A 17,743-nucleotide genomic window follows, 5' to 3' on the forward strand; every position below is an offset into this window, starting at 1 on the left:
AAGATGGATCAGATTTGATCAAGCCAAAACCTCCTGAACCTTAACAGATGGTACCTATCAACAAAGGTTATAGTCAGTCTTCCCAGAACTTGACCATTATCTTGAATTTTCTCAGGGTCCTCATAAGAATACAGCGCCCTTTATCAGCAGGAAGTAGCCTAGAAAACTATGCCCACATTCCCACAAAATGGATTATGAATGTTTTTATTTGTTTACGTTGTTGGATACAAATTGTTATTGGTCATAGTCAATATCTTTCTAAAGAAAAAAGGAGGATAGGATATAGATATGATAGGATGAAAGGGTAGATTATCAAATCTACTTTTAAAGAGTAACAACTTGCCGGGCGGTGGTGGCACACGCCTTTAATCCCAGCACTCGGGAGGCAGAGGCAGGTGGATCTCTGTGAGTTCGAGGCCAGCCTGGACTACCAAGTGAGTTCCAGGAAAGGCGCAAAGCTACACAGAGAAACCCTGTCTTGAAAAACAAACAAACAAAAAAAAAGAGTAACAACTTACTTGAAATGTTTTATACTGCTATAGATTTTAGTTTATTGATAGAAATTTAAAGTTCATTTTGTTATACTGTATGTATATTTCTACTCTTGTTTCAAGTATTTTGTGCAACTTATTTGAATTTGTAGTGTACAGTTGAGAAATGCAGATTAATAATTAGTCATCTATGATAATCAAACTTTTAGTCATATTAGTTAAGTTTTCTAAGTATACATAGATATATTTCAATTAGGTAGGTAATCTTCAAATACTTCAAAGACCTACAGAATATGGCATTTAAAATGTTTTAAGAACTTTGACTTTCTGAACATTGAGACATGTCTGCTCCTGGCAGCACCAATCTACTTCAGAGAAGATAATGGGCATTGAAGAAACTCATTATGGAGTTTGCTTTCTTTGTGGCAAAAGTTAGCCACTGGACAAAAAGTGCCCTTGTGTTGACTGCTTGATAATATGTTGTATAAATTGGACATGCAGGACCCATAGGAAGGTGACCACTGAAATTTCCAAGGTGAGATGGTTCTTCAGGTTCCTGCTTCACAGAAGAAACTGCCAGACATTCTGCAGGACACAGAGAGAAGCAACTGAGAGATTCTAGACCTGTAGGCTGAAGATGGATGCCACAACATTGCAGAGGAACTTTGGGTAACTGTCCAGGCAGCCAGCTGTCTCTGTCATTCTAGATTTTTACAAGTTGCTTACAATGCTCTTCCTGTTTACTTAGATAATATTGTATCCTTCTGGGGTCTTTGATGTAGTTGAAGAGACTAGATAGTTATAATTTTCCTTGGTTATGATAAAAGATAAATTGATATAAAACTTTAGACTCACAAATAAAGGATAGATAGGATATTTTCTTTAATTTTGCCAAATACAAATAAACTAGATATTGTAACTGTAATTCTTGCTTGATAACTGTTTTGTTATATGTAATTTTACTATGTTAAAGTTAAAACCTTCCTTTTTAATTAAACAGAAAAGGGGAAATCCTGTGAGATAATGCTTTTGTACACTGGTTTAATAAAACACTGATTGGCCAGTAGTCAGGCAGGAAGTGTAGGCAGAATAAGCAGACAAGGAGAATTCTGGGAAAAGGAAGGCTGAGTCAGGAGACACCAGCCCGCCATCCAGGGAGCAGCATGTAATGACACACAGGTAAAGCCACGGAAAATGTGGCGACATATAGATTAACAGAAATGGGCTGAGTATAAGTGCAAGAACTAGTCAGTAGTAAGCCTGAGCTAATGGCCAAGGAGTTTTAATTAATATAAGCCTCTGTGTGTTTACTTGGGTCTGAGCGGCTGCAGACTGGGTGGCACACAGGAAAACTTCCAGCTACATCAAGCCATAACAGCAGGAAAATATAATGTTTTTGGATGGAGAAAACAGACATTGATGGACAATAGCACAGCTTACTGTAAGGCATGTTGGCCATGTCATTTTGTGAAAACTCTGTGGGCAGAAATAACAGTGACTTAGAAGGGGCCATTTATTTCTATCACACCACAGAAACTGAAGTATTTGTGTTCAGGTCTGCAGAAACGTGTTCTCTCTCCCTCTCCATCTCTCTCTCTCTCTCTCTCTCTCTCTCTCTCTCTCTCTCTCTCTCTCTCTCTCTCTCTGTGTGTGTGTGTGTGTGTGTGTGTGTGTGTGTGTGTGTGTGTGTTCATCTGTATGTGCAAAAGATGGGGGCTCCCTTTTATTAAATGCCAAAGGAAAAGGTAACTCGACACTGTGGGCTCTGGGGACTTTCAGGGCTCAGCCACATGGAATCTCCAACTTGGAAAACTTCCAGAAATCTCTCCTGGGCTCCCAAGAGGGTGCTCACCAGCTACCCGAATGCTTCTGGACATAAGACACCTTTTTTTTTTTTTTCTTCTGTCGCCCTGTGGTCTGCCCTCCTCCTCCATGCTGAGATAAGGTGTGTTGAGTGGGATTTACGCCAAAAGTTAATGGAGTTGGTCTTGTCATTCAGCCAACTTCCTGCACACAGTTAGTTGTCAAGGCTTTTGCTTTGGAAGAATCAAGGCCAAATTGCATTAGCTGGAAATCATCTGTTTAAGGGGAAAGGTAGCTCTTGACACTGTGGGCTCTGGGGACTTCCAGGGCTCAGGCACAAGAGCCTTGACGTTGCAGTGGGGTGTATATGCACGGACCTCCCACGCCTGCTTCGGCACAGGGTGCCCCAGGCTGGTGAGTGGATGGCTCTGGCTCCCAGTGATGGAGATAGGATAAGTGGGATTTGAAACAGTGTAGGCTGGGTGTGTGGCTCACACCTCAGCTGGGGGACAGCTCAGTTGGTGAAGTCTTACCATGCAAGGATGAGGACTTGAGTTCGATCCCCGGAACCCCTGTGAAAAGTCTGGGTGTGCGATGGTGTGTTTGCAAACCCAGCACTGCACAGATGAGGCAGGAGGCTCCTGGGGCTTCTGGCCAGCCAGCCCAGAGGAGATGGTGGGTTCCGGGTTCGCTGAGAGACCTGCTTTAAAAAGAAAGTGAGAGCAGTAGAGTGAGGTATTCAAAGCCTACCTCTGGCCACCACGGCACCTGTGGAGGTGAGAGCAGTGGTCTGAATGCTATGTCCCGTATTCCTGGGCGTGTGAAGACTTGGTCCCCAGCTGATGGCCCTATTTGGATAGATTAAGGAGGTGTGGCCTTGCTGGAGGAAATATGTGACCGGAGGGCTTTGCTATTTCAAAAACCACACATCATTTCAAGTTGCTCTCTCAGCTTCCTGCTTGGGGTTTAAGATGTGAACTCTCAGCTCGCTGCTCAAGTCACCATGCCTGCCTGGGGCCATGCTTTCTGGTTGTCACACACACACACACACACACACACACACACACACACACACACACACCTGTATAAACTGATGGCATGAGTGCTCCATGATATGGTTAAGGGGAAGGTTTTCACATCAGAACACAGCATAAAAACAAAAACAAAAACAAAAACAAAAACAAAAACAAAAACAGGTAGATGGTACCTGAAGAATAAAATCCAAAACTGTCCTCTGATCTCCATTTGTACACACATGCAAATGTATATCTATGTGTGTGTGTTTGTGAGTGTGTGTGTGTGTGTGTGTGTGTGTGTGTGTGCATGTGACAACCAGAAAGCATGGCCCCAGGCAGGCATGGTGACTTGAGCAGCGAGCTGAGAGTTCACATCCCAAAAAGCAATCAAGCAAACAAATGAAACCAATCTGAGATGTCTTTGCAGTGTTAATGTGGCTATTTTAAACTCCATTCCCCAGAATTCCCTCCACTCAAATGGTGTTTTTCCCTGATCCTCCTTCAGCCACTCCAACTCTGAGTATAGCTTGTGTGCTTGGCCTTCTGGTGAAGGAGACAGCCACACTGTTGTTGGTGTCCTAGGCCAGAAGCCCTACTGTGAGTCTAGACTAATCAGGTCTAGCTCTGACTCTGAAAACCAGACAGGAAACAGAATGGTCCAGGACAAGAGTGTCCACCAGCATAGGGACTCCAGGAAGTCAAGAGCACAGGGGTCCTCAGAGGCCTGACAAGATCCTGCAGTTACGTGGCCAGCTTGATCACTGTCTGAGGTTGGTCAGGCAGGGCCTGTTCAACAGAAGAAAGCCATCACTGCCTGGGAGGATTTTGACTCCAGTCACAGGATGTGGACCCATCGGACCTGTTGCTCAAAAGAGAATGTTTGAGAAAGCCGCGAGGATCGGCTGGCCTTTCGCTTTCACAGCAGCTGCCTCTGGGTCCATTACAACATCTAAAGTCAAAGGCAACACAACCTCATCAGAACGATGCGCTCGGCCCCCTGCCAGCTCTAACTTGCACTTGTGGGTTCTAGGTCATTCTTCACTGTCCTTGACCCCACCTCCACATGCCTGCTCTGATCGGCCCTGTGGACTTTGAATTCCAGCATCAGGCCCAGAGATCACAGCTTTTTTTTTTTTAAGATTTATTTATTTATTATGTATACAGCATGTAAGACTGCAGGCCAGAAGAGCACACCAGATCTCATTACAGATGGTTGTGAGCCACTATGTGGTTGCTGGAATTGAACTCAGGACCTCTGGAAGAGCAGTCAGTGCTCTTAACCTCTGAGCCATCTCTCCAGCCCGAGATCACAGCTTTAAAGAGAATCTCACTGGCTTCAGCACCTGTTCAAGGTTGACTGTGTGTCTATGTGTATGTAGAATGTGTATATACGTGTGTGTGTGTGTGTATGTGTGTGTATATGTGTGTGCATAATGTATATATGTGTGTGCATAATGTATATATGTGTGTGTCTGTGTGTGCATAGTGTGTATATACTTTGCACATATGTATGTGTGTGCATAAATATGTCTGTGTGTTTATGTGTGTGTATAGTATGTATATACCTGTGTATATATGTGTGTGTGTGCATAGTGCGTATATACTTGTATACATACGTATGTGCATAAATGTGTGTGTGTCTGTGAGTTGAGATTAAGCTTTGCTGATACAGAATTTGGTACTGAGAGTAGCTCAGTAGAACCCCTGAGAACTCAGAAGGACAGAATTTTACTGGGGGTAGAGCTCAGTAGTAGAATGCTTGCCCAACATGCATCCCTGGGTTCCATCTCCAGCATCCCCAGAGGAAGAGGAGGTGGAAAAGGAAAGGGGGTGGGGAGAAGGAAAGGGGAGGAGGAGGAGAAACTCACAAATGTGCCTTGGGTGTCCTGGACTTGTTCTCTGACCTAATTAGATCTAAAGGCATTTGCTCGTTATCCTGTTTCCAGTGAGAATGGGGACGGCGGTAGCCCACGGCAGGAATGTGGCTAATGGTTACTCAGTCACCAGCAGCTTCCTCTACCGGTTCCTGTAGACCTCCACGCTTTGTGTGACGGGATCTTTGCCCCCACAGAACACTTCAGCGAGAATGAGTGGTGGTGTGAGGGGGCGGCTTCGTCACGTCTCACTATGGAAGAGTTGAGGAGTGAGTGTTGAGCTCAGAGCTTTAAGATACCTGCTCAATTTCTCCCATCCAAATACTAACCAGGCCCAAGCCTGCTTGGCTTTGGTGACCAGATGAGGTCAGGGTCATGTGCCAGACACCCAGCTCAGGAGCTCCATGAAGGACCTGAAACTCCTCGCAGACTCTCTACATGAATTGTTTCCCAGAGTCACATGACTATAGGTTTCTATGGTGGTTTGAATAAGAATGGCCCATAGGTTCATATAGTTGAATGCTTAGTCACCAGGGAGTGGAGCTCTTTGACGGAATTAGAAGGATTAAGCTTTGCTGATACAGATTGGTACAGACCAAGAGGTGTGGCCTTGTTGGAGGAAGTGTGCCACTGGTGTGGGCTTTGAGGTTTCAAAAGGCTTTGCCAGGCCCAGTCCTTCTGTCCCTCGTGGATCAGGATCTGTTCCAGCGCCCGCCATGTTTGCTGCCATGATGATGATTGCCTGACCCTTTAAACCTGCAAGCCAGCCCCAGTTAATGCTCTCTTCTGTGAGCTGCCGTGCTGTGGTGTCTCTTCACAGCAATGGAACACTGACTAAGATGGTTCTGAAAAGAAAATACTAAGTCTGATTTTGAGGATAATTCACTTACAGCCAAACCTGAACTTCCAAGCTTGCTAAGGTGTTTGTTAAAAGTCTGGGCATGGATTGGAAGGGAATGTAATCCGTCCTGCAGGCGTGGGGACATGTGAGCAGATTCCAACATACCTGGTGTCCTTCTTAGGTACTGTGTTACTGCTGTGAAGAGACACCAGAGGCAACTTAAACAAAGAAAACATTTAACTGGGGGATTGCTTACAGTTTCAGAGGGTCAGTCCATCATCATCACGGTGGCAGGCAGACAGACAGGCAGGCATGATGCTGGAGCAGTCATCCTGAACTGAAAATATTGAAGGCAGAGAGAGAGAAAGAGAGGGTGGGAGTGGCAGCAGGGGAAGAGGACCAGGCTTGGCATGAAAGTGGCTAGTTCCTCAGTCACTAGTATCTTTTAAAACTTTTGAAGCTTTTTGAAACCTCAAAGCCCACCCCCAGTGACACATCTCCTCCAACAAGGCCACACCTCCTGATCCTTCCCAAACAGTTCTACTAACTAGGGATCAAGCATTCAAACATAGGCCCCTATGGGGGGGCCATTCTCATTCAAACCACCACACCCAGGGACCACAAACCCCTAGATCAAGGCACTTCTTTTTTGATAGTAGAAACCTTTTCTTCTCTGTATGAAGGTGTGTCGTCCATTGCCTGGAGCTGCCGGCATGGTTTCCTGAGGTAGTTGGCTTGTGTGGTGCAGCTGCTGCTCCTGGGGACCTCCCCCTATTTCCTCCTCTTCTTAAACCTGCTACTAGACTCCAGGTTCAACTGAACTCAAAGGCTGATGGAGACTGGAATGGATGACGGTGACTCTATTGTTACTTATCCATACACGCCAGAATGGCTAAGGGGCCAGTTTTCATGGTGGGGCTCAGAAATAAATGTGTGAAGTCATAAGCAAACTGACGAGCTCTGAGGTGGTTCTTGTAGGTCATTCTAACAAAATGACAACCATTGAACTGGAATTTCTGTGTTCGGTGGGAGTGGGGGGGTGTTAACGGGTGTGTATGTGCAGGTGTGAATGCACATGTATGTATGAGTATGGATGCCTGAGGTCAACACTGGATGTCATTCCTCAGGAGCTCTCCACCTTTTTTTTTTTTAAATAGCCAAGTATGGTGGTGCACACCTTTAACCCCAGCACTTGGGAGACAGAGGCAGGAGGATCTCTGTAAGACTGAGGCCAGCCTCATCTACATAGAAAGTTCCAGGCCAGCCAGGGTTACATAGTGAAACCCTGTGTCTTAGTTAGGGTTTCTATAGCTGTGAAGAGACATCAAGATCGTGGCAACTCTTACAAAGGAAAACATTTAACTGAGCCTGGCTTCTAGCTCAGAGGTTTAGTCCATTATCATCATGGTGGGAAGTGAGGCACCATGCAGGCAGACATGCTGCTGGAGAGGTAGCTGGGAGTTTAACATCTGGATTGGCAGACATCTGAAAGCTCAAAGCCCACCCCCAGTGACACACTTCCTCTTACAAGGTCACACCAACTCCAGTAGGGCCACACCCCCTAATAGTGCCACTTCCTATGAGCCTATGAGAGCCGTTTCCATTTATTTATGTGTGTGTCTGTCTGTCTCTGTCTGTCCTCTGTGGAGCTGGTACTCTCTTTCCACCTTCACATTTGTCTGGAGGCAAACTCATGTCACCAGGCTTACCTGGCACTTTACCACCAAGCCATTTCTCCAGCCCTTTGAACGGAAAACTTTTTTTAAATGCGAAAAGCGTGATGGAGTCTGAGATGCCAGAGGTACTGGTGTCATCTACACTTACTGATCTGTCTTCTTAATTATGTGAGTCAGGATTCCACTGTGTAGCCCTGGCTGTCCTGGAACTCACTATGTAGACCAGGCTGGCCTCGAACTCACAGATCTACCCACCTCTGCTTCCTGAGTGCTGGGATTAAAGGCATGCGCCGCTGTGCCAGGCTGTGTGGTGTTTCATCACAGAGACAGGTGAGCAAGGTTCCTTTAGTGGGTAGTGAAGCCAAAATAGCAACAAGAGAACTCTGACTCACAGATGCACTTGGCATTCGTGGGCTTATAAGGAATTCCTAGAAAGGAAACGCCTGTGAGTTTACTGAGTCTCACTTCATCTAAGTGGGTGGGTTCTGGGTCTAGAGGTTTGAAACACGACCCAAACAGTAAAACCAGGATCAGAGCTTTCAATCATTTCCCACAGTTGGATCTGTGACTGAAGGAGAGGCTGGGTACCTGTGAGTAAGGAGTTTGGGATGGTGCCAAAATGTCATGCTGTTCATCTCCCTCTGGCATACTACTTCTCCAGATAGCGCTGCAGGCTTTTAGAGCACGGCTGTGCAGTGGAGAGAGGGAATGATTCAACTTTCCAAAGATTACTGGACTCAGGGTCTGAGTGCCTCTTATTCCCAGAGAGCCAAGTGTTGCTGTGGTCTGCTAGTGGGGGGCACTAGGGAGCAGGGGTGGGGGGTCGGGAAAGCCTATCTTACAGAGGACCTAAGGGGCCTCTGAATCCACTCTGTGGTAATTTACACACACACACACACACACACACACACACACACACACACACACACACACACACACTGTGGTGTTTTGAATGAGGTGTCCCCCATAGTCTCAGACATTTGAATTGCAACCCAAGTCCTCCAAAAGAACAGCCAATGCCCTTAGCCGCTGAGCCGTCTCTCCAGCCCTTCTCCAGAGAATTTTAACAGACATGAAAGATAACTTTGAAGGTGAGTTAATGCAGGAGTTTGCTTCTAAAGGGCACACATAGTCCTTAGGGTCCATTCCAAGGGTATTTTCCACACATTTTTCAATTTACAATTTTATTTATTGATTTATTTTTGATAATTTGGAAATGATCGGTATAAAGTATACTCTAAATTTTGAATTTAGGTCCCTTGGTCCAGGTCATCAGTTTTTGGTGCTATTTTCACATGATGCTGGAGTGACCAGTGGCCATGTCTTAGGCTGAGAGTGTGCCATCATTTGAACACCTAGATACAGCCATACAAAAATCGAAATATCTCCGGACTTTTAAATTACACATACCAACAAGTTCCATCTTCGTCGTTTTAAGTCTGTTTGAGTTGGGGTTTCTAACTGCTGCCATGTAGCTAAAACGAATAAATAAGCAACCCCTTTAGTAAAAGAAGCTATGCGTGCCTCACAGATGGGGCCGAAGCAGGGGGCTGCGGACAGTGTTGGCCACAGTGGCTGACTTTATTGAGCATGTCCTGCATATCGGCGCTCTTTAAACACATCACGGGGTCTCTTAAATCCTCAGAACAATCTTATGGGCTGGTTACTAAAGGGCCAAGGGTTCCTTTTTTCTCCCCAGGAGCAGGCAGAACTTTATAAACCAGCTCAGCATTACAAGGCCTAGGTAGAGGACATTTTGGAATGTTTGAGTCTAAGTTTACTGGCTTATCGCATTCCTCCTTCGGTTCTCCTTGCCCTAAGCTTTACTGGAGAGCCACAGGACTTGCATGCAGGCACTTTGAGAGCTGTTAGAGCAGCTGGACTCACAGCGTGAGGTCCCTCTCAGGAGGGTCTTTAGCTCCTGAAGTATGGGCCACCTCTTCTGTCCTCAGAGGCGCTTCCTTAGCACCTATCTGGATGGCCGCATCTTACCAAAAAACTCTGAGAAGTCTCCCCCGGGCACCTGGGGAAACTGGGGTTTATTTCTTCTTAATCTCCTTAATAGAATTTTAAAATGGACTTGAATGGAAGCTTGAAGACAATTTTATTCAAGTTTAGAAAAAACACAACAAGGCAGCTCAAAATCTGGGTGGCTGCCCCAGGAAGGTGGAAGAGAGAGAAAGCCTGTTGTTTGTGAGCAGCGAGGGATGCTTCAGAGAAAGATGAGAAAGCCCAGAGTGCCAGGGAAAGCTTGGCCAGGCAGTGGAAAAAGTGATTGAAAGAAAATTAGGAAAGAAATTGAAAAATTGAAAAGAAAAATAGAAAAGTAACTCGGAGAAGCGAGCGGGTGGGCGAAGCGTGCTGCCCTGGGCCTCGGCAAGCTTCTGCTGGCAGTGGGTCCTTTTGCCCAGTTGGGACTGACACCACCCCCGCGGCTGAGGTAGGGCGGCCTTGCTGGTGCACCTCTGGACTCTGAGGGCCAGCCGCTCCCCCAGCAGCCTGGCCTAGCAGGTCCTCAGAGTACTCTAACAGAGGAGGCTGACAAGAACATCGGTCCTGCATCCCTGGAAACCACCTTGTGTGACTGGCTCGGCATAAATAGCCAGGCATGGCCCTCAAGGTGGCATCTTCAGTCTGGTCTTTCTTCTCTCACCGAGTACCTGCACCTACCCGAGTACCTGCACCTACCTTGCCGGTTCACTTCTCTCTCTCTCTCTCTCTCTCTCTCTCTCTCTCTCTCTCTCTCTCTCAACAGAGTATAGCAATACAGTCCAGGACGGCCTCAGACTTAGTGATCCTCCCGCCTCAGCTGTTCAAGCATTGGAATGACAGATGTATGCCACTACACGTGGATTTCCCTGCATCCTGTTGTGTGTTCGTGTGTGCTGTAAGTATGTGTTCGTGTGGGTGTGTTCACATGCATGTGGGAGACAAAGGTTGATGTCAGGTGTCTTGCTTAATCATTTTACATATTTTCAAAGAGGGTTATTTCTTTATTTATGTTAAATATTATACTTATGTATATATGTGTCTTAGTATATCTGTATACCACATGCATGCAGATGCCTGTGGAGGTCAGAAGAGGGTGTCAGATCCCCTGGAGCTGGAGTTACAGATGATTATGAATTACCAAATGTGGGTTCTGGGAACTGAACTCCAGTCCTTTGAAGGAACAGCAAGTACTTGTCTTAGGATTTCTATTGCTGCCATGAAACACCATGAATAACCAAAAGCAATTTGTGGAGGGAAGGGTTTATTTGGCTTACACTTCCACACTGTGGTCCATCATTGAAGGAGGTCAGAACAGGAACTCAAACAGGGCAGGAACCTGGAGGCAGGAGCTGACACAGAGGCCATGGAGGGGTGCTGCTTACTGGCTTGCTCAGCCTGCGTTCTTATAGAACGCAGGACCACCAGCTCAGGGATGGCACCACCCACCGTGGGCTGGGCCCTTCCCATTAATCATGAATTAAGAAAATGCCCTCCAGGCTTTCCTGCAGCCCCATCTTACGGAGGCCTTTCCTTAATTAAGGCCCCCTCCTCTCAGATGACTTTAGCTTGTGTCGTTGACATAAAACCAGCCAGCACAGTTGACCCCTTGTCAGCTTGACACACAAACACATCACTGTGAAGCCACAACATTCCCTTTCTCATCCAGTCCCAAGATCTCACTTTAAAAGCACAAATAAACAAAAGTCCCGTCATCTTTACTGCTAGTGTCTGAACCGCCCCCGGGACCTGCCCAGCATCCTGGTGTCATCTTACCAAAGCTCCCTTTGGAAAAACCCCTCCCCCTCCTTCTTTCCCTTCTTGCCAAGAGGTAGGCCCACCTCTGCTTTCCCTCTTCCCCTCCCTTCCTCTCTCTCTCTCTCTCTCTCTCTCTCCCTCTTTCCCTCTCTTTCTCTCTCTCCCCTTCTCTCTATTCCCTCTCCCCTAACCCTTTAGTAATAAAATTTTGTACATGGATGCCGTGTCTGCATGGTGTGAGTAACTTTCCACCACACCGCTGCCCGCCGAGTCTGCAGAGAGTCCATGGGCCACCAAGGCCTCTCGCGAGCTGTTCCATAACATTTACAAATTTAGCCGGGCGGTGGTGGCGCACGCCTTTAATCCCAGCACTCGGGAGGCAGAGGCAGGTGGATCTCTGTGAGTTCGAGGCCAGCCTGAGCTACAGAGTTTCAGGAAAGGCGCAAAGCTACACAGAGAAACCCTGTCTTGAAAAAAAATTTTACAAATTTAAACACAGTAAAAGTTCAGCCCCTTTAAAATATCCAGTCACTTTAAAAATTTAAATCTCTTTTAAAAGTTCAAAATCTCTCAACTGTGGGCCCACAGTCTTCTGGGTTCCTCCAAAGGGCTTGGGTCCCTTCTCCATCCCTGACCTCTGCAGCGCTGGCTCCGCTCCACTCACTGCTGCTGCTGTTCTTAGTCATTCCATGGTACTGGCATCTCCAAAAACTACTGGGGTCTCTTGCTGCAACTGGAATGCACTTTCTTATTATTTTTTTGACAGAGTTTCTCTGTGTAGTTTTGGTGCCTGTCCTGGAACTTGCTTTGTAGACCAGGTTGGCCTCAAATTCACAGAGCTCTGCCTGCCTCTGCCTCTCGAGTGCTGGGATTAAAGGTGTGTGCCACCACTGCCCGGGGTGGACTGCACTTTAATAGCCTCTTCTGGGCTCTCTTCAGGGACTCCAGCCCTGCCACACAGTGCCAAGCCTCAGCTGCTCTTCATGCTTGTAAAACCAGTACCCCCGGGTGACTCTTACCTATGAAGTTTAGTTGCCAGCACAAGGTACAACCTTGGCTGCTTCTGGAACACAACCCCTCTGTGGTGACCCTGAGGAAACACTTCCCAGAAGACTTCGCCTCAACGATGCTGGGCACTTGTTAATCTCGTTGATTCCTCAGCCCCAGCTGACCAACATCCATAGTCCCTGCAAAGCAAAGGTTTTACTATAGTGGTTCTGGTCTCTTGTTAATCACAGCTCCAGCTGACCAGGCATCACAGAGTCTTCACACAAAAGACCTGGTAGAGTCTTGGCTTCCCTCGGAAACTTCACAAGCTAGGCCTCTATTGTTGCACTGCTCTCAACGTTCTTGTCTTCAGACCTCTGACAGAACAGCCCACTGACGCTCAGCATTCAGTGGCTCTTCTAGCTGGACAGTGGTGGCCCACGCCTTTAATCCCAGCACTCGGGAGGCAGAGGCAGGCGGATCTCTGTTACTTGAGGCCAGCCTGGGCTACAGAGTGAGATCCAGGGCAGCCAGGGCCACACAGAGAAACTATCTTAAAACAACAACAACAATAACAGAAGGTGGTTTGGAGGAATGCAGTGGCTCTTCTGGCCCCAAGTTCCCAAGTCCTTCCACAATCCTCCCCAAACCAACATGGTCAGGACTGTCACAACAATACCTCACTCCTGCTACCAATTTCCCTTCTAAGCTTGACTTAGTCAGGGTCACTATTGCTGTGATGAAACACCATGACCAAAGCAACTTGGGGAAGAAAGGGTTTATTTGACTTTAACTTCCACATTCATCGTTGAAGGACAGGAACTCAAGCAGGGCAGGAACCTGGAGGCAGGAGCTGATGCAGAGGCCATGGAGGGGTGCTGCTTACTGGCTTGCTCAGCCTGCTTTCTTACAGAACCCAGGACCACCAGCCCAGGGATAGCACCACCCACAATTGACTAATTAATCACTAATTAAGAAAACGCCCTACAGACTTGTGTACAGCCTGAACTTACGGAGGCATTTTCTCAGTTGAGGTTCCCTCCTCTCAGATGACTTCAGCCTGGGTTAAGTTGACAGAAAACTATCTGTTGTGGAGTATTCACCAGAGAAGACTGCTCAGACATGGGTTTAAGCCAATAGAAAGTCTTTATTAGCTGGCCAGTGACCATATTGGGTGCTCAGGATCCCAGCACTGAGTCTTCCTCAGAATGAGCTTTTAAGCACAAAAACCATGTCCTGCATTGATAAACTTCAGTTAACAGAACATGTTAGCCAGAAGTGGAACTACAGAAGCCAAAAAGCAAGGATAGTACATTTAGAGACTTTCCCAGGACTATGGACTTTGATGGATTACATCCTTGTTTTTGTTTTTGCAGGTGATGCTGTCTACATGCTGAGTTTCACCGCCTGAATGGCACTTCCATCATGGAGTCAGTTGTGCTAAGGTCTGGGGCCTGTTACATTCCCCACTGGTCTTAGTGAGTGAGTCAAGTCATGTGCTCATCCTGTTTTAGTTTAAGATGCAGGACCTTGACGTTAATTTAGTCAGAATGAGAATTAAAGGCCCAGCCAGTGCTGATTGCAGAGTAGTTATTCAGGGGGACCACGAGAACAGAAACTGATACCAATTATTTCCCCAACTATGGCAAAATGTTTTCCTAATTACTCCTGACCAATTAGCATAGAAACAACAGGTTTCTCCCAAAGCCATACATAGTTTTCTTTATCTCATGAGAAGTCTAAGCCTCTCCAATTTTGTAGGATCATTTCTGCAAAGGAATCTAACTGTTGTTCTAGTACCTTGAGGTCCTGGTCAACCCATCTACTCAGTTTGGAAAGCATGAGAAGAGACACATTTAGTCAAACCATGAGTACACGCCCACCAAGTAGTCTCAGAGGCCCAGTGATATCGTTATCCACATGAATTAATCCACAAGGCAGAACAGCGGGTATCAGAATAGGGGGAAGTGCATAGGTCAAAGGTTTTGGGTATTAGACAAGTTTTAGCCACTTGTAAGTCCTCTAACATAGATTTGGGCTGTCCCCAGTCACAGAGAGTTTTGTCAGTCAATGGGCTGGCAGTCTGGTTAGTTCATGTCCTATGTAGTACAGGGGCCAGGTGTGTCTAAGCATAACCAGCAATCCTGACTGATTTCTGGCTGGGAATGATTAACTAAATGGTGCACTTTGTCAAGAAAAATAAGGCAGGGGATCCCTCAGCTTCCTGGACAAGAGGTAGAATTCTGGCCCCAGGTGTGGAGGGGAGAGTTGGTTGGGACTTTGACATGAGCAGGAGATCTCTATAGGACCCAAAGTCTGGAGACCTGGAAGGGCAGGGTTTTGTTGTTGTTTGTTTTTGTTTTTTGGATAGTAAGCCTATCCCCAGGGTCCATTCCTGTAGCATGGAGTCTAATTCCCTCCTTTTTCCTGTTTCCCAAAGGCCAGAATCTTCTTTCCAGACCTTTAATTTTACCCCCATTGGATTACATTTTTTTTTACTGTGTGTTTCTTGCGGTGGCGAGGGGGGCTCTCTTTCTACATATATGTATTCATCTGAGTGTTTCCAGGAAGCCTCTGTTTCACATCCCCAAATTTGCAATGGAAACTCCCTTGTTCCTGACATCCAGGGGCCCAGCCAGAGGGCGTGCAGAGAATTGTAAACTCTGTGTTCCCATCTCAGAAGATAAACTCCCACATCTCTCCTTTCTCCAATCCAACCAGACACTCAAAGTGGGCACCAGTGAGCAAAGGTCAACATGGAATGTGGGTTGCTGGTCAGTAGTCACCCTAGCTGATACCTTCCCTGCATCTGTCTTCCTCAGTTTCCAGGCCAGGCCTGAGGGTGGTGGGGGTTGCACCATGATCCTATAGTCATACCAAACCTAGGACTCAGGAGGAGGTAGAGGGGCAGGAAGTGTAGGGGCCAGCGTCTGACCAAACTTTAATTTCTCCATAGTCCGGAGACAGTCCATTTGGCAACAGTGTCTGTGGCTTCTGCTTTCTTGACCTGGGTGTGATGGGTCCATGGTGTGATGCCAACTCCCTTCATAGCCATAGGAGTGGAGAGAGTCACCTGTGGAGTCCTTTCCAGGTTAGTTCCAGCGTCCTTTGGCTACCTGCCTGACCCAGACAGTGTCCCTGGGCTCGAACAAGGGGAAACTGGTGGTGGACTCAGGTCAGTTGTGTCTCAGAAAGGTCAATGAGTAGCCTGGATGGAGGCCTGGAGGGCCGTAGTGACTTGAGAAACGAGTGGTTCAACAGTTCTGACAGCTGCTGGGCTCTGAGCCTGGGCAGCGGGTGTGTGTGTGTGTGTGTGTGTGTGTGTGTGTGTGTGTGTCTCCCAAACATAATCTCATAGAGGTTAAGCCCCTCCTGTGGTGGTTTGAGTAGGTACGGTCCCCATAGACTCATGTATTTGGGTGCTTGGCCCATAGGGAGTGGCACTACTAGGAGGTGTGGCTTTGTTGGAGGAAGTGTCACTGTGGAGGCAGGCTTTGCAGTCCCACATATACTCAAGCCACGACCAGTGTGACAGTTCACTTCCTGTTGCCTGCAGATCAAGATGTAGAACGCTCAGCTCTTTCTCCACCATGTCTCCCTGCACACTGCCTTGTCCCACCATGATGATAATGGAATACGCCTCAGAAACTGTAAGCCAGCCCACTAAATGTTTTCCTTGTAAGAGTTGCCATGGTCATGGTGTCTCTTGACAGCGATAGAAACCGTAACCAAGACGCCTCCTCATATGGGGTGCAGCAGGCCAAAGCAAGGTGAAGGACAGAGGCCAACCCATCCCTCTATGGACTCTAACGAGAGTTTTGTTAGTTGTTTGCTTGGTTTGGTTTTTTGACACAGAGTTTCTCTATGTAGCCCTAGCTATCCTGGAACTCATTTTGTGGACTAGGCTGGCCTCACGCCTGCCTCTGCCCCTTGAGTGCTGGGATTAAAGGTAAGTGCCACCATGCCTGGCTCTAAAGTGTTTCCTTCCTTCCTTCCTTCCTTCCTTCCTTCCTTCCTTCCTTCCTTCCTTCCTTCCTTCCTTCCTTTCTTTTTTCCCACCCCTGGCCAGAACTCTGAGGTTTACTTGCACAGTGAAGTTTTAAAGCCTTAGTTATTAACTGAGAGGTTTGGGCTATGAAAGCTGGGCCATCATCGGACCCCCTTGGCTAGGAGGAGGCCAAAGTTCATGGAGTAGCTTTTAAGCTGCTGTTTGAGCAGTTTCTGTCTGGGTGGAGAACACTTTTACCCACCCGGAAAAGGTACCTATAAAAACTAGCAAGTACTTTTCTCCTCCCCCAGGAGTCTGGATCATGGTTGAAGTCACTTTTCCCAGAATTTTCTGGGGTGTTGGTCTCTCATTTGGACCCCTTCCTGGGTAAAGGCTCTCTGTTTTGATTCATTTGAGCACAAACCTGGCATCTGGCTGAGACATCCTGTGCTAGGCTGTCCAGTCTAGGCATAACATACCTTGATCTGAGCGACTCAGAAAGTTTTGTGGACCCCAGATGAGTAGCCTGGTGAATTTGGTTACAAAGTCCGGCCAGTTGTTTCTGGGAGAATGACCTTTTCCTCTGGTGTCCCCCATCAACCTGTGAGTTTTAGCTGTCCATTTCTTTTTTACCATGGAGTCTCAGGCAGCACGGGGTCATGATAAGTCATCAGAACATCAATAGGCCCCACTGGTCTTATGGTCGTTTGTCGGGCAGCCAGGTCAGCAAGCCTGGCAAAGGAGAACAACAATTTGGAGGAGAAGCCAAATAGCCTTTAGGAAGGCCATAATTTTTGTATTGTCCCTTTTCCCAGTGGTGAGAAGCCCTCTCTCCCTATAGTTCATACTGTGGACACATCTGGATGTAAAAGCATACTGACTGACAGTCTATGTGTGTCTATAGTTGTGGACTTTCCTTTTCCCCATCTGAGAGCCTGGGTCAGATCAATCGGTTCTGCTTTCTGGGCTGAGGCACCTGGCTTGGCCCCAAATCATTTTGGTTAAAGTAACTCCTGTGGTTCTCATATGCCTGGTTTCATCTTTCATCTCATCCAGAGCACCTGTGGGTTGTCACCAGGCAGGAAGGTAGTAGGATTGATGGTGGTGGGATTCTCAAACTGGACTTGAGGGTGGTCTAGGAGTAGGACAGTCAGCATCCTGGTGTTCCTTGGAGGAGGGTCTCACCCGTGTTGGATGTAGTGAGTTATAAGATCCTGACCCGGAATTTCATTAGACTAGCAGTGGCCACCACAGCTCTTAGACAGGTGGACCGTCTGTGACTACAGGGTCCAATCATTTGGACAGGTATGTTACAGAGCA

This window comes from Peromyscus californicus, unplaced genomic scaffold (genome assembly GCF_007827085.1).
Source record: "Peromyscus californicus insignis strain IS unplaced genomic scaffold, ASM782708v3 Scaffold_4__1_contigs__length_199733344, whole genome shotgun sequence".
In the NCBI taxonomy this organism is placed as follows: Eukaryota; Metazoa; Chordata; class Mammalia; order Rodentia; family Cricetidae; genus Peromyscus; species Peromyscus californicus.